The 25355-nt window shown below is 30.3% G+C and overlaps 1 long non-coding RNA gene across 2 annotated transcripts in view; it reads right to left on the reverse strand.

The window, feature by feature from the left end:
* The window catches only part of LOC129234166 (uncharacterized), a 127323-nt gene extending 107240 nt beyond the window's left edge, over positions 1–20083 (reverse strand). Inside the window, exon 1 of one of the 2 annotated variants that reach the window (XR_008581531.1) lies at positions 20031–20083. This is a non-coding gene — a long non-coding RNA (uncharacterized LOC129234166). The remainder of the gene's footprint in view (positions 1–20030) is intronic. The other variant, XR_008581532.1, reaches the window with a different exon arrangement.
* Between the last annotated feature and the right edge of the window lie 5272 nt (positions 20084–25355).

Below are 25355 nucleotides of genomic sequence, written 5' to 3' on the forward strand. Positions count from 1 at the left end.
GTTAAAATAAGCTTTAAAAAATGTAAATATATGTTGATAAGGTATGATTTTCTTCTTTAAATTGCTATATCGAGAAATGGTATTTTTGAAACTAAATGTTCCTTTTCTCAGAACCTAGATTGTGTTAGGCTTTGAAATTTTTGCCACCAATTCCATACATCTAACTAGAATATTTTTAAAAAGCTTTCTTTCTGTAAAATTTTACTTCAGTATCGAGAAAAAAGTCTACTTAAGGTACAGAAAAAATTCATAATTGTATCTTTAATAGATTTTCAGAAAAAGGTACATGAACATGTGGAAATTAACATTGACGGTATAGGGGGTACTAACTCCCCTTAAAATATGTATTTTATTTATTGAACTATTTTAATTTATTAACGTACAGTATTCGTCAAACCAGGCACAGCACGGGAAAAAAAAAAAAAAAAAAACTCGTGGGTTTGTTAACACGGGCCACTTGAAAAAAATAAACTATTTCGATAAAGTGGATTTGTTTTTCAAAATTTACCGCATATTGAAACATTTACTTCAGAAACAAACTACATATTAGATCTAAAATAAATAATACCAAGTATGAAAATTGGCATCTGCCTTTCTGAACAACTTCTTAAGTTTTAGGAATTAAAACTGCATATGGATTTCACGATTAATTAAAAAATATATTTTTGCTGGGAAGCCAAACTAAGCAATTTACTTCATTTATTTCAATCACTTTTGAAAATTTTATTTTATTTCCTTTCTTTCTTTTCTTTTCTTTTTTTTTTTTTTTTTTTTGTATTGTTGAAAAAAAAATGATTTGATTAACTACATCAGGAAATTTCTTTTTTTAATAGATTTTTAATGCAAGATTGCAAAGTGTAAAGGTAGATTACAATAATATCATAAAATTAACCAACCTGTGTGATGATTATTCCAGATTCCATAAACTGTAATCATACCTGAAAATTTTCTCACATATTTTGAATTATTGTGTGCAAAATTATTTTGTGACTTTATAGTTACTAATTTTAATATTTTTTAATACAGTTCAAATTTTTATTTGCAACTTCTCGTGTGGAAGGATATATAAAATACTTGATATGATTCATGGTTATGGTTCATGCGGCTCTTTTTAACGCAAAATTTAGTCAGAGGTTTTTTTTTTTTTTTTTTAAACAAACTGAAGAAATAAAATACTACTAAATGCCTTTTGGGACTAAAAGGAAAGCTTTTCTCAAAATGTGACATACTTGCTTCTGTATGGATGAATCTGTTTTCTATTTATGGTGTGGTCATGTTTCAGAAAAATTAATTTTGATAATATTTCACCTAAATGCTAAATATTTTCAGTAAGTTTTTCAGAAGTTAGCTAGCGGTGTATTTTAAGTATTTTATTTAAATGCTACATGGTTTTCAAATTCATTTTTTTTCTTCAATTTTGACGATTTTTGTAATAAATTTGAGTAGAAATAAATTCAGGATTTAAAACTATTCATATCTCTATGAAAAAAAAGTAACAAAGTAGTACAGTTTAAGCAATGTTAAAAAAAGATCAAGATTAATTTTTTTTCTTGTAAAAAAGTCCGCAATTTTCAACAATGACCAGGGTACTTGATAAAAAAAATCCAGGGTTACTAAGGTTTTTTAAATTATCCCGGTTTTTCTTCAAACCCTGTTCATGTATTCATGGGAAATTACTTTTGAAGTTATGTTGTAATACACCTTGAATAAGCCCAAGAGTCGAACCTCGAAATTGTGGTGTGGCTGCAAGACGCACTGCTATAAACTGCTCTAGGGAGTTGCATTTCAGGACAGTAAAGCCTCTATACAAGTGTTCATTTTATCAAAATCTGTAAATTAATTGGTACTTTTGTAAATTTTGTGTTATTATTTAGTCTGCAGAACAGAAAATATAAAACACTAATTTACAAAAACTGTACACATTTAACAGATATTGTAAAAAAAGGTAAAAAAAAACTACATTTAGGAACAAGTGCAAAAAATCTGAGTATTATAATTCAAGGTAGTATTTACGGGAGGAATCGAAGGACCTTGTCTCCTCTCAATGTGCCAAAATTTTGCAAAACGTTAAATTTATGTGTGCTAAATTTGGCTAAGCTTTGATATTACCTGGATTTTTGTATAAGATATTTTTGCATTTTACTAGAGAAGCGAAAACTCCTCTACTTGAGTTTTCGTGCATCAAAACACTTCTGTACTAAATTTGGAAAAGATCCGTTGTAAACTAGAACTGTCAGAGGAAAAACCCTTTATGAAGAGAGGCCAAACTCCTTCCTCCCTTCCCCCCCGCTTTTTAAATTTTTGCGCATCAAAGGAACTGTGTGCCAAATTTGGCAAAAATCATAACTCGATTTGTTAAAAGAAAAACACTTAATGGGGTTTTTCTTCCCTCAGGTTGGGGAGAAAACTCCCCTATGTGAATTCCTGAACATCAAAGGATCTCTTAAACGATCCAAAATAAACTGAATTTTGCATAAGGGCGAATCTTTTCTGGGGGAATTTCCACCCCCATAGGGAGGCGAAAACTCCCCTATGTGGATTTTTCAGAATCAAAGAAAGCTATGTGCAAATTCTATCAAAGGTCCAGTGTAAACTAGATTTTTGTAAGAAGGAAAACCCTCTATGGAGAGTTTCGCCCCTATAGAGAGGGGCGAAAGCCTCTATGTGAATTATTAAGCATCAAAAGACCTATGAGCCAAATTTTGCAAAATGTGTACAAGGAAAAACCCTCTATACATCGTTTCCCATCGGCAGGGAGCGAAAACCTCAAGGGAATTCTTGAGCATCAAAGTATCTACGGGTCTGATTTGGTAAACACAATTTGTAAAAGGAAAAGTCCTGAATGTGAGCATTTGCACACCATAGAAAGGGGGCGAAGACTCCCTTATGACACCACTCTCATAAAATGATTTAACAAAATTGACTGTGCCAAGTTTGTCAAACATCCCACATAAACTGGATTTTTTTCGTAAAGAAAAATCCTCATTGTGGTGTTCTTTGAAGGAAGGGGGGGGGGGGGTCTTTCTATGAGGAATTTTCGATTATCAAAAGACTTCAGCACGAAATTCGGCAGAGATCTGACGAAAACTGAATTTGTCGATGGAAAACCCCCTTATGAGGTACATAATTATTTTTTTTCGAATTTTTTTTTACCTGTGAAAGCAGAATTTTCAGTATTGTTTTGCTAACACCAAAATGAAACGTCATCCTACCACTTTAACATAACGTAATATTCCACGTTCAAAATTGGTGCAAAAGTGGTAGTACAACACCATATTTCGATGTGCTATACGACATCGATCGACGAGACACATAGACGCTTTTTAGACCGTTCTGAGAGAACGTAATTTGAACGTGCCGGCTGGTGTGCTCTGAACGTGTTATAGAACGAGCTTTGAACTCTTTTGTGCTGCTTGGGCTACTTTAGGAACACTTTTTATTTAAATTTATTTTTTAACTATAAGTAGCGATTTATTCTTTTTATTGCTTATAAAACATAGAAGGTGATCTAAAGCTAAAGGGGAATAATTCAAAATAGTGTATATTTATTCAAAATAGGAAAAATAAATTATAAAAAAAAACTTTACTTCAACCATCATTCTGTAAAATATATATATATATACAGTGCTGGCCATATTATTAGACTAGAGTTTTTTTTTTTTTTTTTTGTTTTTTGCTTTTGAACACTATTTGTACTAAAATACTATTTATTTTACTGTTAAAGTACAGTACATACTGTACACTTATTATTACGTTATTTTAGCATAATTTAATGTTTGCAGGCGGCAGCACCGTCTGCTTTGTTTATGTTCTTTGTTTATCTACCTACCAGGAACATAACCACAAACAGCTTAAACAGTTCATTAGTCCTTTTTATTAGTGTGTTCTGTTATATTTAAAGTAAGTTTTAGGTAATTAGTGAGTACGTGTATGTGAGTATATATAATAGTGAGTATAAACAATTGTTTACCTCCTTTTTTAAAAAGTTAAGAAATGGTGTAAACCTTGTGAAAAGTATGCCAAAAAGACTTAAAATGCTCATCAAGAACAAGGGAATGCATACTAAATATTAGATAATTATTTCACTGTTCGTTAATGTGTCTATAGTTATGTAATCAATAAAGAATTTGCTTTTAAAACAGTCTTAGTCTAATAATTTGGCCAGCACTGTACATAAATTATACTTACTTTTGACTGAAGGAAACAACCCCATTCTAATATTTTTCCATGATTTACTTAAAGTAATGCTTAAATGCGGAGGTAACTCATATTTGTCTTTATTTTACATAAGTGAAAAACTCTTTGAGAAATGAAATTATAATTTAAAAAATGTTATTAGAATTATTTTTGGGAAAAGGGAAGTTTTTACGCGTATGGTCCGTCGGGCTAGCGGTTAAGTTTTTGCTCTAAACTGAACCTTTAACCTAGTAAGAGAAACAAATCAAGATAGTAAAAATAACAGGGAATAACTTACTATAACTATAGCTTTTACCTATTACAACAAATTTAATTGCTCATGAAAATGTGCTTTATGCAATTCTAGCTAGTATATTATCTCAGACTTCTACTTCAATAATAATCCAATTTGGTTTATTACACATTTTACTGCTCATTTTGCTTGCTGTCAAATGTATTTGATTAGGATTTATTGTAATGTTTCGCAAATCGTGGTGACAATTGCATTCTGTGCTTTTCAGTCTGAAAGAACTAACGCTCTGAATGTAAGCATATCGAATATGTACAGTTAATCTTATGAAAATATATCATTATTTAGTAATTTTTATTTGTGCTATAGAATGTTAAGTATAAAGTGAGTAACTTTCTGTTTTGCTCTTAGGAAAGTATCACAGGGTGGCGACAGGAACAGCGAAAAAAAGTTCCCTGACTTTTCCCTGATTTCCCTGATTAAGTTCACTGAATTTCCCTGATTTACGTTACCATGGATAATGGTTTTCTTCCTTTACCGTACCTGAAAACAATTGCATATTAAATAAAATGCAGTGTTTAAAATATTATAAACTGTTAATTAAAAAAATATATTTTGAAAATAAGCTTCTTTTTCTTAGTAAAAATAGTATATTAAATTATCTACCAAGAAATATTATAGGAAATCTAAAACAATGCTTTACTTCCAGTATCCTGTTAACATAGGAATTCTAAGAAATTATTAAAACCACTCGTAAATAAATATCTAATCATCATAAAACTAAAAATGTTTATTTGGAACTAATTTTGAACTGAATTTTCAAGCAGCATAATTGTTGCTGCGAGAATAACAAGTAATTGTGAAAGTATAGAACTAATGTAGTTTTACTTACATAAATAATGGACATACTTATGTAAAACAAATTGGAACCTTTAAACAACCAGTCATATTGAGCTATTCTCTAAACAAGAACTTAGGTTTTAACGAAGGAATACAGAATTTTAACTATTAAAAAATAGCAAAAATATTTACTTATATACACAACTCAATTTCAAATGACTTCATTATTAGTCGAAAAAAAAAACTTTTTTAACAAACATTGAAATGTAAAAAAAAACAATAATTAATTTCAAAATTTATAGTATATAACTTGGTTTTAAAATAAAAGGATTTTAAAGTCTAAAAAAAATTATATAAAAAATTTAAACCCTTCGTATAATCTAAAGTGACAGCGAATAATAAGATGGCAAAAACAAAGTTGATTTTCATTTAACATTCAATTTTAGCAATTAAATCGAAAACGCCAAGTAAAATACCTTTTAAGCTCTTAACAGTATCAATTACAAAAAAAAAAAAATCTTGAAATCGTGATTACAGTACGCTAGCTACTTCAAGACAATGAGTAAAGGCAATGGAGCAAAGTCTTTAATGGCAACTTCCTCTTTGCCTGCGGAAAATGAATAGGAAAAAAAGGTGTTTAATTTTGCAAAGCAAAAAAAAAAAATCTTCATTTGATCAATTTTCCCTGAATTTTTATTATTTTTTCAAAATTCCCTGATATTTCCCTGATTTTTCCCTGATCAATAAAGTTCCCTGACTTTTCCCTGATCTCCATGATTTCCCTGATCTGTCGCCACCCTGAAGCTAATTAATCCGGAGAGAAAACTTAACAGGCATAGAGTAACGCTGTAGGGCGCTAGTATCCGTGAGCAACAATTTAGTCAGATTAGGTCAGCAGGTGTTCCTTGGAGCTTAGATACTGTCATGTCGTGATGACGCTTTACAAGAAAAATATGGTGTCGCGACGTCTGTTTTTGATTTTTTTTAATTATGAATTTCAGTTCTATTTAATTTATGTTGGTTCGAGACACAAAAATCATCAAATTTTGCATTTTTTTTTTTTTTAATCATTAAAAACAATTCTCCGTTTGTTTTCATCTTCAAACGTGTTTTTTTCAATGATGCAATTTTTCCCGATGCTTTTCATTCAAACTCTTATAAGTCAAGGATTGATAAAGATAAAGTAATAAAATTTGGAGCATATTTTTTTCGAACAGTTTACTTTAATTTTTATTCGGCAAATTTGAAAAAACATTAACTGCAAAAAATGTGATTTCAAAAAAAAAAAAAAAAAAAAAGTATCGTAGAATTTTTCGAAATTCGTCTTCAAATATTTTCTATTTTTTATTGAATTAATATTTTTTACGTTGCCGAATAAAAAGTAAAGCTAAGATATTTGTGCATGAATTTTTGAAAAGAAAAATTTGAAAATTGTGCAAGAATATTTGGAGTTTTAACTATTTAAAACAACCCCCTTTTTTAAAATAAAACCAATTAAATTTAAGTATATATATTTTAATATTTATGATATGATTTTGTTTGTTAAATAGATGGTGAATAAGTGCAAAAAATTTCAAAACTTAATTTAGAACACTAGCGGGAGTCCGCAAGCAATGGTGCAGTTCAACTTAAAAATGAAGGGAATCGTAGATAATAAGCAGAAAGTGTTTTTTTTTTTTAATAGAGTCAACCTAAATGTTTTACTTAATTTACAAGAAAGGAAAATAGAGATATGCTTTTACAAAGCTTTAACCCACGAATATCTCTAATTTAAAACTTTTCCCTGAACAAGTTTACGCAATGATAAAGAAAAGGATAACTTCCATTTTCGGATTTGACTGCCAAAAAAACTCCCGAGACTTCCCTATCCAAGAGGGAGTTCTCAAATCCCTTCCCTTAACATCACCTAAGGTAGACAAAAAATCGTTTTTAAGTCTTTAATGTGGAAAAAAATCAGCTAGATCCCCTTCAGTCACTGAAGATAGTTTATATTTGCATTTTTAAGATAACAATTTTTAAACATTTCTAATGGAAATTTATATCCGCGTATCCTATGATATGGACCCTACGTCGAAAAGATATTAACCCATCCAAAAGAGTGAAATGAAAATTCAAACACTAAAAAAAAAAAAATCTAAAATGAAGCTCATAAAATTGAGCAATTTGAGCAAAAACGCAAAATTGAGCAAAACGCAAATTGATTTCAATTTGCGTTTAAAAATGATAATAATAATTTTCAAAACAGAACTAAAACATTTTTTTTGGTATACAATATGTTGTAACTCCAAAGTAACACATGTCAAATAAATGGACTTAAAACTGAATATGTTTTTTTCGCCCTCTATGTCGACGGTTTCACACCGTTGCACAAGAGATTAACTGTTTCGGAAAAAGTTATTTTGAGTCTTTTTTTTTAACGTGAGTAAAGCCCGCAAGAGATGACCAAAATCCAAAACCAAAACAATAAAAATAAATTTAAACAATAGCAGATAAAAATTAAAACACATAGATTTTTTTAAAGTCAAATCTAACGAATTAACAATACGTAAATTTGAAAATTTTAATAAAAGCTACATAGATATTTCTGCAGTGAGAACAAGTCAATTGAACAGCAGAGAATAAGCATTAGAATAACAATATTTGCACATTAAATAGGAGAAAACCAAGAAAACTCTTAGGAAGCAACATGACGCTTTGAAAAATGGCAACGTTTTTTACGTTTTGAAAAGTAGCAATTTCAACACCATCCAGATCCCAGCCAAATGCGTTGCTCTGGGAAGTGATTTTAAGATTTTTTTTCCCCATTTGAATGCATTAACATCCGATCTAAAAAATATGCTTTCGGTTTAATTAATACTAGCACAAACTTTAGGGAAACGTTTCAAATCCATTTGCATTGGTAAAATTTTGAAAACATGAGTTGGTGTCGCAATGATTTCCTTGTTTTTATTAGAAGACATTGAACTCACCCTTTTGAAATCAAAAATCAATAAAACTTAACTTGAAGCTTTAAAGTATTATCTCGCTTCATTAAAACTTTTCCCTGCGAACAATAACGTTTCTCGAGGATATTAAAATAGTTTCAATCATTTTTAAAGTTATTCACTTCGCTTCCGCCTACGATAAAATGAAATGGCAGACGATATCTTAAACTTCAAACAGGTTCAAAAGCTTAGTTATATCCTCAGAATTTCAGACAAAAGAAACAATCAAAATAATTTTAATAAGGGTTTTTTCTTTGAGTTTTCACTTATCAGGTTTTGCTCAGTCATTGACCTAGCTAATAGTTGCGTAACGCGCAATAAAATTAGTTGTTCCGGAGAATTCTGAGAAATTAATTCTCGCTGAGGATACGCTGTTTAATGTTCAGCATGAAATTTAAAGTCTCAAACATTGGGGTGAAAATGGTACACAGAGTTTTTAACGACTTCCTTTTCTGAAAAACGCATCAAAACTAAAAAGTGATATTTATAATAATTAGAAGCAATAATTTAAAAAAAAAACATTGTATACACACATTTTTAAAAATGTGTCTTAAAACAAACGTAACTTTAAACACTTGATGGCTTTTTAAATGTATTTTATATTCATTTGTTTATTAATTTTGGAGTCTATAGCTTCATGGACGACAAAAGTATGTGCAAACTCGAAGAGCATAGGATATGTTTTAAGGAATTTCAAAATTAAGTTAAAATAATTTGACAGAAGAAAGGGAAAAAGAAAAAGGATGATGAAATAAAACTAAATAAATTAAATTTCAATTCATCCAGGGTAGAGCTTTTTTTTCTTCTTTTTGACAACATTTGTTCGTATACCATTTTTTTAGGCTACTCATCCCTTAATCATCTCACTTTACCCTAAAAAAGCACGTTAATAATTTCTTTGCGTTACACGCCGTGAGGGAAAAAAAGACGTATGACCTAGAATCGTCCATTCCGAATTTAAAACACTCTATCGACTTAAAAAGAACAGTCAGAAGTTCTCAATTATTTCTACTGCGTAAAACAGTTTAAAACTTTGTACCAAAATATAGAATGTAAGAAATTTTAACGCAAATAAAAGTTTTCAAAAAGACTTCGAGACAATTCTGTTTCAACCTGCTGTTTCCCCTCCCTCCTAAGAAAATGAATTTGCTAGTTCGTATCTTGTGGGACAATTCTCTTTTTCCATGAAAAGCCAATCCGACGTTTTGACAGCATCTTGATGAATACATTAGGGGTCGTCCACAAATGTCATAACTTGATTGCAGAGGGAGGGAAGGAAATTGTGACAGTTTGTGACCAAGGGGAGAGAAGGGTTAAAAAAAGTAACATCACGCTTTTAAATGAAAAAAAATAATATAGTAAAATGTTTAGATAATAATAGCGTGTGACATGCGAAAAGTGGAAGGGAAGGGGGGTGCAAGGTGAAATGACACTTTGCGAGAAAAGAGGAAGGAGTCAAATACACTGAAAATCAGTGACATCATTTATGGATAACTCTTTAGTGCTGTTGAGGATTGCTGAGTAACTTTAGACGAATAAGATGCAATTTCCAGATAAACTCAAATGTGAAACGATTAAAGCTTAAAAAAGTAGGAAATGGCTATTGACATTTTTCTTCCAATTAAAAAAATAAACAGGGTGGAAGATTTTTATATATTGGGATGGGAAGTTGATATATTTTCTAAAGAATATCTTTATGCCATTTTAAATATTTATGTGCTCGTGACGGAGAAATTGATGCATAATAATTATATGATACGGCCGCTGACGACAGGGACGCCCTGAACCTCAATTTTTGGGAAGAGGGGGGGGGGGGGGGAGGATTTTCGATTTGCCGAATGAAACTTCAAATTTTACCGAAAAATGAAATATGAGCATACACACAGAGATACCTGCACGTAATAAGAAGTGACATTAAAGCATCACTTTCAAAAAATTAAAAAATGCAATTTTTGTAATGAAAAGCATTAAAAATGTAATTTTATTTTAATGCTGTCTCTCAATTCGCCGAATCGCTCGAAAAAATTTGACCAAAAAAGAAGTGTTTTGGAAGGTTTCGGTGACCTCCCATGTGCTACCATCGGGGAACCCCTGGCTGACGACATTCTGCATCTTTGAAACCTGCCGATCGGAGTCGGATTTGAACCTGAGTTTAGGAGTAGGAGACCATCAACGCCTAACCATAACGTCACTGTGCCAGCATTTTGTTATCGTTCTTTCTACAAATTAAACATTACAGAAACAAAAAAGTTTTCATCGTCTTCTAACCTGTCAGAAAATATTATCATAAAAACAGTTATACGTTTTAACTGAGAGCAACAATTTGTCATAAAAGAGTTTATTTTATTAATAAAACAATACGATTAAAATATTTTATATAAAAAATTTATAAACCTTCTGAGCCTTACTGTGGTTTGCCTCGTGGCAAAAGCTTTTTCTTATCGCCCCCTACCGCTTCAGAGAGTCCCACCGCCATCCGAGGTACAATATTGCCTGGCCTAAATGGCAGGATATCTCTATCCAAATCCACGGTATCCCGACAGAAATTGAAGAAAAGAGGAGACTTTTGAGAAGAAAACGATCTTTCGCAATGTAAAGGTAATACGACGACGGAAATATGTCGGAGCTTTAGGATCGATTGAAGTGCAGCTACTGCAGACACCCCTACAATTTTTTTCCAGTGGGAAAAATGCAAAATTTATCCTTTTTATTGAAATGGATCACATCTAAAGCGATTCATTGACACGTCACAAAGTCTGCTGCACATCTAAGAAATTAAATGGTGGATAGTCATATTAAAATATTTAATAATTCTCAAAACAATTTTTCCGCTCCGGTCTTTGACCTTCGAAATTCCCGGGGAATATTCCAAGTGCGCTGCAAACAGGATCGTTGGCACGTGTCAGCAACCTTTTAAATCAATTGATGGAGTTCAAATTTCGGAGAAGGATTTTGATTAAAAACTCTAAGAGCTATGAAGTAGAGAGAAATCCGTTTTTTTCTCTTCAAACTAACATCAACATTTCCTTATTTACCATCTTTTGAACAGGATTTTGAAGGGGAAATATAATTTTATGTTAATGGCATAAAGTTATCGGAAGATTTTTCCTTTTTCTTATTTTGTATCTTTCCGGAAAAAAAAAGGGAAAATCAGCATGGCTCATACTAGACTTTCATTCTGAAAAATAAAAAGAAATAAAGGAAAGGAAATGGGGAAAGGGTGGGGCAAGCGGAGAAAAGGTTAAGAAAAAATAAAACTCGTTTTTTTTTTCCTGGTTGCTTTCTAAGTTTTTTTCTTTTATTCTAACAGTTGTTTCAGGATAATTAATCGAAAATGCTTCAGACGCATCCCATACATTTAGTATTTCACCAAATTTAACAATAACCTGCACGACATCCCCCTTGCACACTTCAAACATGAACTCCTGTTACTTGAAATAATCCCTTTTACTTGGGACTACTGTTGTATTAAAAATAGCAGCGTTTTAAAACTTAATTTGAATCTCCACTGTATGGAACAACACTGATTTGTATTGATTTTCATCTTTTGCTCTTAAATGCAGGGAAATGTGGGGCAAAGTAAAATAGTTAAGATAACTCAGTTTTTTTAAATTGAACAACTCGAAATTGTTTTGAAAATTTCAGTACATAAAGAAAGAACAATGAGTTTCACAATTGAACTTGCAATGAAATATTATTTTTTATTTTTGGCAGAAAATTTGTACTTTCAAAGAAAAAAAAAGTTTAAAAAAATCACTATTTTTTATGCGACAAAGTGAAAAATAAAGATATTTTTCGAATGAAACATTTTTTATTCGATTATAGAAAATATTTTTGATAAAATGAAAGAGACAACAAAAGGATGAATGAATAAATAAAAAGATTAAAAAAAACAATAAATGAATAAATTAACAAACAAATCTATATAAATGAAACAGAGAATATATGTGTGTATGTATGTATGTTCCTTATATAAATATACAGGTTAAGTCGGATCTTCGCCAAATGTGACTGGGAAGTACTTCGGCAGCTGGGAGGGGTCGTGGAGGTTTCCCGAACGCTAAAAAGTACGGAAGCGGTAGAATTTTAATTTTACTACCCCAAACTGACATAAAATGAGTCTTTCTACTAGAAATAATGATCGCATAGTCTCGATTTTAGTTTCATTGCAAATCTTGTAAAAAAAATACCCCGTAGCAGTTTTTTTTTCCTTCGGTTCAGGAACTCAAAAGTTCCTAAATTAAGCAAGGAGCTTTAAGGCCTTCAAAGGAAAATACTGACAAATTTTTTTGTGCTAATATTAACCACTGGAGGGCACAGCAAACTTACTTTTCTTAATGCAAATTGCATGAAAAGTTTAACTTCAAACGTTTCTCCTTTTAAATTTCATTTCTTCGTATTGTGGCATTATTCTTCCAAATGAGCGATATATCAATAGAGAGCTTTTTTTTAGCTTTACAATGTTTTTTAAATTTTCATTCTACTATAATCGGGAGAGAAGTTACAGTCATTTGTAAAAACACACTTTTCAAAATAGAAATCTAAAAATTGGCTGGATTACTTTTCTTGTCATATGCGTCCTTCATGCGTCATGCCAAATTTTGTTGAAATCGAAAACGGTGAAGTCATAAAGGTAATTGATTTGACATGGAATTGCTCATTGGCAAACTAGTCCCTCGACGGGGAAAGATTGTGAAGGATGGTTCAAGGGAGTCCACAGAGGGGGATTATGGCACAAGTGGGTCCATCAATTCTTTTGGGGGACGGTTGATTTTTTTAAATTTATTTATTTAAATTTATTTATTAATTTATTTTTAACTTAAATAATGAGTTTAATTTTATTCTGTTTATATTTTATTTCACTTATTTATTTAGTTTGTGTGTGTGTATGTCATTGGCGTAGCACAGAACTTTTCTAATAAAATAATAATAATAATAATTAAAAATAAATAAATAAATAAATGAAAAATAGTTTTAAAAAGTAAATAAAATAAAAAAAGAGAGTTAAAAACTAAAAAAATAAATTTTTTTTTTAATCAAACAAAATAAAAAAAAGAGCTAAAAAATAAAAATAAATAAAAGAGAGAACGCGTTGAGATTTTTTTAGGGGGGGGGATTCGCACCATTGAACTTGGAGAGAGTGGGCACCACTGGGATGGTTTACCCTTATTAATAGTATTTTCAGTGAACTTGGGGGGGGGCACCCCTGGAATGGTTTACTCCCCATTAATAGTATTTTCAAAAAAATCCTCAAACACGTCATTTTTAGTTTGTTTAGTATTTTCAAATTTTCAATCATTATTTAAAAGATTGAAATTATAATTTAAAATAAAATAATTTATTTTACCCTTTAATATTCCAATCATCCAATATTAGGGGCATGTTTTGTTACCGATTAAAAAAAAAACAACGCGTTCAATAATTTTAAGCGTTCTATCGATATGCAAAGTTTTATTTCAGTTGGTGAGTGACACTCGGGTTGCTTGTAAATAAGGAAAGTTTGGGTCCAAGATATTGCACTTTATACACATAATAAGGAAAATTTGACTGAACTTGAGAAAACCTTTCCATCACGTAACTTAAAGAAAGTATTAAACATGAGATGAAATTGAAGTTATTAAAAATGTAATATTTTCCAAGGAAAATGAAGAGTACGTTTCTTTGAAGGGGAAAAAAATGTAACACAATCTTAGTCAAGTAATAATTACCGGCAGATAAGATCAGTCATAAACAAATCAGAAAAATCCGTTGCAAAACATAATTGAAATATGCTTCGTTATGATAAATATTGAAAAAATCTGCTCTTTAATTCAGTAAGGAATACCTCACCCAAAATAGTTTAATAAAGGAGTTTAAATAAAAAAATAAAGTAGCTTCCTCATTATATAAAGAAAAAATATCATCAAACAACTTAGAACACGATAATTATTATCTGTGCAAAATATATTCACATGAAATAATAAGAGGCAGTGTTCAAAACTACCAAAATATTTCTTTTTTAAAGAAATTAATTAAAAGTAAGGATGAGAGAAATATGGGAGTAGAACTCAAAATTAAGTTAAAGAATATAATGCGAATTGATAAAAGTTACATTTTTTTTACCAGATTTTCTCTAAATTAGTTTTTGTACAATATCTGCGTATAGAATGAAATATTAAATAATGAGTGTTTTATTATTACTGTTATTTTTTATAGTATTACTATTAATGTTGTTAACGTTATCTTCAACATCATCGTTGTTGTTTTTATTATTAGTAGTATTATTATGATTGCGGTTGTTATTATTATTGTTGTTATTATTATCGTACTTACCATTGTTATTGCTGTTGTTGTCATTACCATTATCATAATTATCATTGTCATTATTATTGTGTTTATCAGTATTTTTATCGTTGTTATTGTTGCTATAACAGTTGTTTAAAATTATTATTATTATTTCATAAAATTCTTTCATTCGTTATAAAATCAAATAAAACCGTGTTTAAAACCGTGAAGTAGTTTAGAAATAAAACTTGTTAGATCTCGCCAAATGGTGGTAAGCCATTCATTATAGCACTGGTTTTCATTCAAAAAATAGACTGTTTTTACTATCTAAAAACTTAAGAAAAATAGAAATTAAAAGTTGATGTTTAATGTGAAAAGATTTAGATTTTGATTTTGTAAATCAAAGTTCCAGTTCAAATCAAACCTTCATGATAAAAGGGTCGAGTGTGTTTTAAAAGTACATCCCATGCGCAGTTGTTTTCATTGCATTTACACCCTACATGCTGGAAAGCGGAGCCGCGAGGGACCTGTAGCAGCGAATCAGCATTAAAAACAGTGTAAATATATATATATTTTTTTAACAATGTGCATTTCAGCATTAAAATACTTTTACTACACTTAAAATAAACTTAGAGTAAAATGCTTGCGCCGCTTGAAATAAAGTTTGGATCGGAATTCAATGTTTTGAAAGCAAATGCCGCTAAGAAGAATTAATGGATGCATAGCAACAAGCACTAACGTAAAACTTTAAAAGGTTTCTTTCTAAGAAACTTAACAGCCACGTTTATCGTTTTAAAAACCTTAATGTATGAAACAATAAGATTTTCTTGTGACAGTAAGTTTCATGCAATTACAATAAATAACAGATATTTAAAATAAAAAATCAATGTGGTTCTGATGAAGCTTTTGTAATCAAAGAACGATTTGAAATTTTATTTATAATTTTATTTTTTAAACATAGTGTTCTGTTTTAAAGATACAAGGCTTCAAATGGATTATCTACTTTTAATCGCTTTTGTACTTTAATTGAAATCGACTTTTTTTAAGTATAAATTCTTGAAAAAAAAGCGGAAAAAACTTATTTATCAATTTTATTTTTACTTTTACTTCCTGCGGATTCTACATTTGGACAAAATATTGTGAAATAGCCCATTAATATAAATTTAGAGACCAGATTCTTCTTCTTTTTTTTTTCGGTTTAAGTTTTTGTTCTTTAAAAACTTCTCGTGGTATTACAACAAATGTTTCCAAAGAGGTATATTTTTTAAAAATATTTAAATATTTATTTTATAAAGAATAATATTTTTAATGAAACAGTTCATTAAATTCAATAATAAAAATGTTTGCTATTTTACAAAATATGTTATATTGCAATTTGCTTCATTAAAAAAAAATGGGGTGGGGTGGACGGGTAAGCGGAAAGTGCTGCCCAGAACAAAATCTCAGATTAAAAAGTTGCCATCTTAAATCAGTAGAAAGGCTTAAAATTTGTTGACAGTGAAGCGCAACTTTGGATGTAAGATGTTTTTACAATGTTCATTAAACTTGCCTTCTTGACCTTGTGTTATCCTTTGCTACTAACTGTTGACATGACATAGTATTTGCAAAGAAAGTATAATATCGTTGGTATTTGCTTTAAACTAATTATTATTGTGTTTAATTTTAAGTATTTTTACCATGATAAAAATAACCCTCCCATTTTAAATTAATAGAAATATAAGCACATATATTATGTTCAACAGTCATTTCATTTAGCTAAGTTTAATTACTTTTACAGAAAAAATATCCTAAACATCGTTGCACAAGAGTACAAATAACATGCTTTGGTGGATTTATTTCTTTATGATTAAAATTAAATCATTATGTTTGTACTAAATCTTTAATTTAAAATAATTCTTTTTTAATAAATAAAATAGGTACTCACATTACGTATCAATTCTATTACATCTTCATAAAAATTTCATGTAACAAACATATGCAAAACCATAGGATTTTCATTTTATCTAATTTGTTTAGCCGCCTCGGATCTTTTAGCTTTGTCAAAACGAACAAATTGGAAATTTGTTTTAAAAATTTCAGTACATAAACAAAAAAACAATGTGTTTCATTATTAAACTAGCATTGAAACGTTATTTTTTATTTTGGCAGTAAATTTGTGTCTTCGAAAAAAAATGGAAAATTTTCAGCTTTTTTTTCATGGGGCAAAGTGAAAAATGACACATTTTAAAATTAATAGTTTTTATTCGATTGTAAAATGTATTTTTCATCAATGGAATGAGTAAATGAAAGGATGAAATTACTAAACTAAATATAATGAACCAATAATAAATAAATTAATTAATTAATATACGAGGGAAAATAAGTGGTTGAATAAAATAATGAACAAACAAGAAAATAAGTGAATGAAAGACTAAACAAATGAATTATTCAATGAAGGAGCGAAAAAAATAAATTAATAAATAAATACGTAAGTGATTTAGTAAATGAGTGAGTGAGTTAACGAATCGACCTATTTCACTTCGCCCCATCCACTTTGCCTTGCATGCATTTGACTAATTGAGCAAAATATATAAAATGCAAAAAAGCTTAATATTTTTGACTTAATAAATACTGCACCGAATACTTGTAGGTCTGAATTAAAATTAAAAATGTTAATAACAAGAACTTTATCATCTGATAATTACTAAAATTATTTTTGACTTACAACAAAATATTACAATTAGAGTATCGATATTTGAATATTTGAAGTTTGCATGTATCATTATATGCTTTGGACTTCAGAGGTATTTTTTTCCTGATTGGAATAGACTACATGTGTTACTACATGGTTAAAATATTATCAGATGAGCGGCGCTAAAAGCAGAGTAAATATTTCACCATTTCATTTTGGCGTTGCTTTGCCCCACATTCCCCTACTATTACAAAAATTATACAATTTACATGCAATGTGCTATTGTACATGAAATTTTACATACAAAAATTGCAATCTATTGCTTAAAACGTAAATTAACAAACACATGAAATATAAAATTTAATGAATTGTTTTTCTTTGAAATGAATACCAATGAAACTTATGAATTTTCATTCACAATTTCAACATCATCTTCATTATTATCGTTATATTCCAAAACTGATAACATGCAGAGGGTGGCCAAATTATTGTACTCAATTAAACTGTTCTGTTTTTTTTATGGATTTTTATTGTTGTAACATAGTTTTATTATGTGAACACATTTTAAAGTTTATTTAAAATATGAATTAAACATATTAAACATAAAATACTTTCTGGTCGATACTATAAATAAGTAAAAAAATAATTATTTAATGTTTAGTAACTCCGCCTTTTGCTGCTATAACGGCTTGGATGCAGCGAGACATGCTTGGAGTGCATGATATGGCTACTTGAGATATAGTTATCATACATAAAAAAGCGTTTATTTTTTCCAAAACTCACACACACAACAAGAAGCGTGTAACTTGAAATTTAACAGACACTGACACTGACGCCTGTTCACTTTAAAATAATATTTTTTTTAAAAAAAGTAAAGTGTTGCCAAAATAAATTTTAAACTTTTAAATAAACTATAAAATGTGCTGAAATAATAAAACTATGGAACAACAATAAAAAAAATACAAATACAGAAAAGTTTGAGTGTTCTAGGAATACATGCAATACTTCATCTTTCATAAATTTTATTTTCAATAAAAGATAAGTGATAATTATTTACTCCAAGAAATGTAGTGCTCAGGAATTGCACCGGGTCGCCCTTGTTTACGATAACGTTGTGTAAAAAACAATTATTTTCTCAATATTTTACGCATTGAAGAAGGCAGAAACTTCATTGACTCATACGGAATTCAAATGATCTATTTGAATCGTATCAAGCCCTCAATGATGCGATTTCTTTCATGAGCACACATAGGGTGGGGGTGGGAAGCTTGAGCGTTTGAGCCCCCCTCTAGACATTGGTACTGTCAATTGTTTTACTAAAATTAGAGCAAACATCTTGTTGAAAATATTTCAGTATAAGCCATTAATGAATGACTATTATAAAAAGTATTTGACTTTAAAAATTCTCTAATTATAATCTGCATTGATTTTGCTATTAGAATAATAACAATGTATTTTAGATGATATATTTCCGCCTGTCTTCTAAAGAAACAAAACTATGAATTTCCTTAAAATGGTTAAAAGTTCATCTGAATTTTAAAACAGGAAATGTTTTTTATTTCTTTCCAAACAGAAGTTGAAGAGGTAAAAGTTTCTTTTATGTTTGAATACTAGCTTTGAAGTACATTAATTTTCTTAACCCTCTTCTAAAATGATACATATGGGCTTCTATGATTCTTTTTTAATAAACTTTTTAAAATGAAAATCAATGTTTACTGATAAATGTGACAATGTACAGAGAGGACTCATTTTTTTTTAAATAAGCTTTGAAAAATGAAAAGAAATGTCGTCTTACAAATGAGACAAAATAAAATAAAGATATGATTTTTTTTTAAAATAAACTTTCAAAAATGAAAAGAAATGTCTTCTTACAAATGATACAAAATAAAAATAAGATACGATTTCGATTTAAATAAACTTTGAAAGATAAAACGCAGGGTCTTCTAGCAAATGAGACAAAATAAAATAAAAATACGGTTCCTTCCTTTAATAAACTTTGAAAAATGAAAATAAATGTTTTCTTACGAATGAGACAAAATAAAATTAAGTTACTTTTTCTTTTAAAATAAATTTGAAAAATAAAAAGCGTTGTCATCTTCTAAATTTGACAATATAAAGCAAAAATATTTTTTTTTTTAAATATAAACTTCGAAAAATGAAAAGCAATGTCTTCTACAAAATTTGACAAAGTAAAGATGCAACTATTTTTTAAAAATAAACTTTGAAAACGGCAAAGAAATATCTTCTTACAAATAAGACAAAACAATGTAAAGGTAGATTTCCTGCTTTTAATAACTTAGAAAAAAAAGCAAAGCAATGACTTCACCAAATGGGACAAAATAAAATAAATGAATCATGTATTTTCCATCCATGAGTATTAAAATTTATATTAAAAGCAATTATAACTTTACGGGTGGTCTGATGCAAATTCCTAATGCAACTGTCTGTTTATTTTCTATTTAATTATTTTCACAATTTCCGTTTTTCCTATCTTTCATTCTTTTTTTTCCAATTGAAAAAAATAAAAAAACGAACAAAAACTTTTACGCGGAGAATGAGAACAAACTAAAACTGTCTCTTATCTAGGTATCAGCGATGAACGAATGCAATTATTCGGAGCCAAAACGAGCACGAAACATCAAAACAAAACAAAAACAAATAGCGCACGTGGGAAAACCGAAACAAAAACAAACAAAACTCGGCCAGACACACAAATCGCGGATGGGGGAGGAAAAATTTTAGATCACACAAAAAAGAACGGATGGCACACAATTTCCCAGACATAAATATAAGGCTAAAATATTTTTTTTTTCTGACAGGGAGAAAAAAACGTGGGTGATCTTACCTCCGAACATGGCGGCCGCGGACGGACACAGGGCTGCTCTCCGGCGCTGCGCCTACCTTCGCTTTGAGCAAAGCGATCGATCGCATCGGAAGGGAAGGGTGGTACGAGTACGAGTACACATATGCGGGCACAATGGCCGTCTAGACGACCGTCTAGACGGTGAATCGATTGCGCGCAGAAAGGACCGAGCCGAAAGACCTTATTCCATTTTTTAAAAAAAGAAAGATTTTTGGAAATGGAGGCGGGGGTCAGTGTACGCTCCTAAGGAATCGCTTCTCACCAGTCCTCGTTTTTTTTTTTTTTTTTTTTTTTGTGCGATTGTTATTTAACTCTTGCGTCAATGCGTCAGCTCTGCAGTGGTCTGTCTGGAAAAGTGTGTCTGTCGGAATGGGCTCGGAATTTGTATCCGGGCTCCGTGTCACTGCACCGACTTCGATGGGAATGCGTTCAATCAAGGTTTTCTACAGTTATGCCCCTAAAACTCCAGACGATGCGGTCAAAAGCTTCCGGAGTAGCATTTTTTCCGCCTCTTCGACTAGGAGGAAAATTATTTCTTACTTTATTAACACAGGAATGTATTTTTAGATCTAAAATGTTTTATTTGATAAACTGTTCGTTCCTGTTGTCACGGGAGTGCCCAACTTGTGTTTTTGGGAAGTAGTGAATTCTAAATTAACCGAATTTTTCCGAATGATAAAATACGAACACTCACAGCCTTCCTCCATCTATGAGATGTAGGGGCATGCACAGGGCGGGGGGAGAGAAAGGACACCTGTTGGCCCGGTCCCGAGTCTAAAGGGGGCCCGAGATTTTTAAAATAAGGTGTGAAATATAGGGGTAACAGTATGGAAAGGGAGCCGTAAAAGTGATTTGTGACGGGCCCGAAAATTTCTGTGCACGCCCCTGATGAGATGAGGCACTTGCAATCAGGGGTGTCCACAGGAAGCGATTATGACGCAAGTTGCGTCATCAAAATTTTTGGGGGGAATTTTTAAAGTTATTTATTTTTTGATTTATTTTTAATTTATATTATTTATTTTATTCTGTTTACATTTCATTTCATTTATTTATTTAGTTTGTGTGTGTATATGTCATTGCGTATAGCAGGGAACCTTTCTAATAAAATAATGACAATAATAATAAAATTAAAAATAAATAAATTAATTAATTATTAAAAAATTTTAAAAAGTAAATAAAATTTAAAAAAGAACAAAAAAATAAAAATATTTTTAAAAAGTAAATAGAATTTAAAAAGAGAGCTAAAAAATTATAAAAAAAATTCAAAAGGGAAAGAGTTGAGAAAAATTTGGGAGGGGAGGGATTTGCGCCATTGAATTGGGGGGGATGGGCACCCCTGCTTGCAATCATTATACAAAAATTTTAAATGTTTCAGTACTGTATACAAATTTGTCGAATCATCAAACGTAATCAGCAGAATAAGGAAATTTTCGGGAGGTCATAATAATCTCCCATTAGGGTAGGTTATGACGTAGGACTTAGTTCTTTAAATATCCATCCATATTACGCAACACGTTCTAACTCGAAATGTGAAATAAACAACGTTAATACACAAATTTGATAAAAACTGCAGACACGTATTTCGGAGTTTTTCAATGCAAAAAGTGGGAGCTACTTAAAAAAAGAAACAGGTGTAATCCCGAGTCATACGTTAGAAAAGTTGTGTTTTTATAGCGTTGTTGATTTTACTGATATTTTAGCACAAAATATTCGTATTTGATTTTTTTAACTTTCTTACTCACTACTACACTTGTTAATTACATATTTTTTGACAAGACAAAAAAATCAAAAGTGATCACGCGAAAAGCAACGAAATAAATGCATAAAATAGTAATTAATCGCTGACACGTATTCCAGAGGTTCAAGGAACCCCTCTTTCAAGGCAGAAAAGTGTGATTTTTAAATGTAAAATCATCCGACCAAAATTAACTTTCCATATAAACATTTTAAGTCTCTAAAATTAAAGTGCTTTTAAAGTGTAATCAAAAAGAACGCTAATTTCATTAAACATTTTGTTTCAATATTTCCAAATGTATCAAAAATAACTTTCACACTCACTTCTCTTTATATAATATTTTACTGGAAAATTATAAAACTTAGAAATGTAATAAGCTTTTAAGTCAGTTTTTATGGGATGAATTTGTATCCAAAATCTCATACCTTTCTGCATTGAAGAAGGAGTTCCATGAAACTCTGGAACACACGTTTGCAATCAGTTGCAAATTTGTGTGTTTATTACATTAATTTCTTTACGGTTGGTCAAAGTACGGGCACATTGAAAAAATAAATAAATAAAGCGCGAATATAACTTTGTCCACTTTATGTACATAATCAAACAAATAGAAAAGTTATATCTATATTTTTTTCATAGGTGTTAAGATTTCTTGTTTCACCCTTGAATGCATGTTTTTTTAAAACACTTTAAAATATGTTCTTTAGCTTTAAACTAATATTCGAATCATGAGAAAAATACTTAAAAAATCGTAGTTTAATTTAGGAACGGTTAATTCTTAATCAACCACTGGGAACATAATGCTTTAACAGAAAAAAACAACAAACAATTTTTCATGAAATGTCCAAAAACATTGATAGAAATTATAAAAATTATTTAATATCTAAAGTAGTGGTAAAATTCATTCGTCATAAAATTAAAAAAAGTAGACATTTTCAATCACACTAAACTAAAAAAAAAGTCTTACAATTGCAAAAGCCGAAAAAATTCATCCGTATTTGTTTCCCGTCAGATTAATCATTTACAAATTTAAAATTAATTTATTAGCATCTTCAGAAAGTATTTTCTTGGTTATTGGCAACTACAGAGTTTCAATTTGTTTTTTCTTATAGTATTTTAGAAGAATAAATTAGGTATGTTGCCAAATGGCAACACGATGCACTTTCGGGTCAATTGTTGTTCAGTATAAATAATTCGTCTGTTATTTAAAAAAACGAGTAACAATTACTTTCAAATTCCCAATGTCAATTTTCATCAGTTGAACCTTAATTAGAAAAACATTTAACGTCGGCTAAAAATACAAATTTCAGTAATTGGAAACAAATAACGCATGTCTGAAGAAACAAAGAGAAAAACAGCGTGACGTAATTGTCGAGCCCACGAGTCTTTAACTGACGCAATTCTGCTTTCTTTTATCTTTCTCTCTGAGTGATTAGAGTTGTGAATGGTCCACTTAAAGACCAGCTCCCACATTGCAAACAAACAACGTCACAGATTCGAGAGAGAAAGTACAAAAAAAGGTTCTAAAAGTAAACATAAGACGGAACGGGGGAAAAAATCCAGTTTATACCTCACTGAAAACGGGCTTACGTAACATTCATTAAATGATATATAAACAAGGGTGGCAAAGTGTTTTCACACTACAATTTATCTCAAAAAATAAATATCAAACAGTAAAATTAGCGTAACTCGAAGAGAAAAAAGGTTATACAGTAACAAAATTTTACGTATACTTTGCAGTGAATTGCAAAGTAATTTCCACAGTAAAATATTAGAGTAATTACACATGGCTACGTAATGCGATAAATATAACAGGTCGCTGCTCATTTCTTCATTTCTTAGTTCCAAATTTCTGAAAATTAGTCCGTTTCTCCAATGGAAGTGGTTGCGTACCTTACTGATAAATGTTTGCAATTTGGTCTCAGCACAAAAAATTAACATTATTCTTTTTACTGTTTTTTTGAAAATTAGTTGTTTTCTTCTACTATTTTACGTGAATGAACCTCATCCGTTCAACAGCCTGTGAAAGCTGCATTGCGTTGCAATAAATTATTTTCATTTTAAAGCATTTTTTTTTTTTTTTTTTTTTTTTTTTTTTTTTTTTTTTGTTTGATGCTTCATTTTTGAGACAGAATGTACAAAATCGTACCGCAGATGCTCGAAAAAAATCTTCTCCATAATAAGCTATTTCGAACATTATAATACACTTACTCTGTGATAACTTAGCATATAACCTGATAGGGTAGTCTGACCAGTGTATGAAAATGAATGCACAATTTTATTTTCAACGTTAAACACTGCGTTAAACAACGTAACATTTGGTGCATGACATTAAAAATATTTTTATCGGTACGTGTAATTAATAAGAAAAATTAGTATGACAATATACTTTTATGATATTGCCTCAGAGGTTTTTTTTATGAAGGGGGGAGGGGGCAAAATGCAGAGAAAAAATTTAACAACCCAGTAAATGAAGACGTTTAGCAAGTGTTCAAAACACAATTTTATAGTTTTTATTTTTATTTATTTATTTATTTATTTATTTTTGGAAATGCGTAGAAAGAAGTTATTGCTACCAGTTGATCAAAGAAGAAACTTTTGAAACCTTATTTTTAAAACAAATTTCAAGCTGATATGTGTTCCCTGATGTGTGATCATCCACTGGTCGATCATCTATAAATTTAATAAGTTTCGAAAAAAAAAACTGTTTTTAGAACTTTGAACCAGTACCATGCAATCAGGGCGCAGTTAAGTAAAATCATTACAAATATAACAAATCCAAGGCTTTCCTCTCTTCATTCCATAGAAGGTGGTTTTCTTTCGATAAGTACAATATTTCATCCGCAAAGGCGTGACGTCTCTTGGACCGATTTGGCAATATATTTAAAATGTTATCATTAAGTAGTACATGAGCTTACGAGACAATGAAGTAATGAATGTCATAGCTGAAATTCGATTACGAAAGAGGGAGAGATAGATATCCCTTAAACTGCAACTGAATGCGTAAAAAAATAATGTCGCATTTGTTATTTCTCCAGGGTGCTTTATTGTGGGTATATCATAAATTTGTATTTCATTGAACTTCAAAAGAAAGGCACCATTAATAAGAATTTTTTCCCCTGCTATAGGTGAAAATAAAACAGACAATACACATTTTGGCTGTTTTTCAAAAAATTGCATTTAAAAAAACCGTAGTTTTCGATGAATCCAATCAGTTGAATTTCGAACTTCCGCTTGCACTATAAGTAGGCAGAGGTGGATAGCTCAGTCGATAGAGCGTTCGGTTTCCAATCTAATGGTTCAATACTCGGGTCTCAGTACGGGTGGGATGGTTACGCGTTTTTTTTTTTTTTTTTTCAAATCAAGTATCTTGTGTATAACACTTGAGAAACTTAATTCGTTAACAGTCTTCCCTCCACAGGAACACAAAGTGTAATGTTAGTGTAAAAAAAAACGCTTAATGAATTCAGCTTTAATAAAAAGCCATGGTTAAAGAAGTCTCTTCCTACAGATTTACGTCACATTTGTTCCTTTGTCGGTTTAGTACAGATAAATGTTTACTACTTCAAATAAAT

Source organism: Uloborus diversus, chromosome 1, assembly GCF_026930045.1.
Source record: "Uloborus diversus isolate 005 chromosome 1, Udiv.v.3.1, whole genome shotgun sequence".
NCBI classification, from domain to species: Eukaryota; Metazoa; Arthropoda; class Arachnida; order Araneae; family Uloboridae; genus Uloborus; species Uloborus diversus.